The following is a 363-nucleotide window of genomic DNA, read 5'->3' as shown; positions in this document are numbered from 1 at the left end:
AAAGAAGTAATCTGAGTCATGAAAGAATGGCTTGCCACTCATTTAGTTCCCAAGATATGGAAACCGACAATGGGCCGTGCTACGAAGCAAAAGAGTTCAATAACTTCAGCAAGGACTCGGGATTCAAGCATGTTACTTCGAGTCCTAGGTAAGCCCAATCAAAAGATCTCGCAGAACGAGCTGTCCAAACAGAAAATGAATTACTATGGAAATGCAAAAAGATAGAACAAGTGTACAAATGTCTCGATTGAACTTATAAAACACCAAAGAAATGAACAGCTAGGATCATTGGCACAAAGGCTGTACAGCAGAAGAACCAGAACGCCAGTTCCAATGCTCGACAAACTGCTCTATCCTGAAGTT

Source organism: Amblyomma mixtum, chromosome 4 (assembly GCF_055824585.1).
Source record: "Amblyomma mixtum isolate Tamu chromosome 4, ASM5582458v1, whole genome shotgun sequence".
NCBI classification, from domain to species: Eukaryota; Metazoa; Arthropoda; class Arachnida; order Ixodida; family Ixodidae; genus Amblyomma; species Amblyomma mixtum.
Note: the sequence above shows the minus strand (reverse complement) of the source record.